We start from the raw sequence: 619 nt of genomic DNA, 5'->3' as shown, positions 1-619 counted from the left end.
AGGAAGACATCCAGGCAGGTTTTGAATGTCTCCAGAGAAGGAGACTCCACAACCTCTCTGGCCAGCCTGGTCCAGTGGTCTGCCACCCTCGCAGTAAAGAAGCTTTTACTTATGTTTAGGTTGAACCTCCTGTGTACCAGTTTGTGACCACTGCCCCTTGTCCTGTTGCTGTCCGAACACTGGTGTTCCCCTTCCCTTTTATTTAATCACTTCACTATCACAGCGTAGCAGCCTGCGCAGCGCTCCCCCTCCTGTCCCAGGAGCTTTTGGACATCCTGCTGCTCCGGGCGGGAGCTTGCAGAGTGCCCGGGAGAGACAACCCGGGGCGGGGAGGATCAGGGCTGCCCTTTAGCGGTGTCGGGAGAAGCCAGACCCATCCCTGAGGATATCCCGGCTGCCTCCGAGGGGCCAAGGAGGGCGCTACAGCCCCCGAGGAGAGGGGACAGTAACAGACGGCCGGGCTGGGCCAGGCCGGGCCATGGTGGCGCTCGTAGCCTTCAGCTGCCCGCGGCGGTTGGGGAGGGAAGGGGGAGCGGGCCCGGCCCAGGAAGTGACGCTTCTCTCCCCCACCTGCCCCCCCCAGGCCACACCTGACTCACCTGGGCGGGCGGTGGCGGGG

Source organism: Mesitornis unicolor, unplaced genomic scaffold, assembly GCF_000695765.1.
Source record: "Mesitornis unicolor isolate BGI_N332 unplaced genomic scaffold, ASM69576v1 scaffold23319, whole genome shotgun sequence".
Classification (NCBI taxonomy): Eukaryota; Metazoa; Chordata; class Aves; order Mesitornithiformes; family Mesitornithidae; genus Mesitornis; species Mesitornis unicolor.
Note: the sequence above shows the minus strand (reverse complement) of the source record.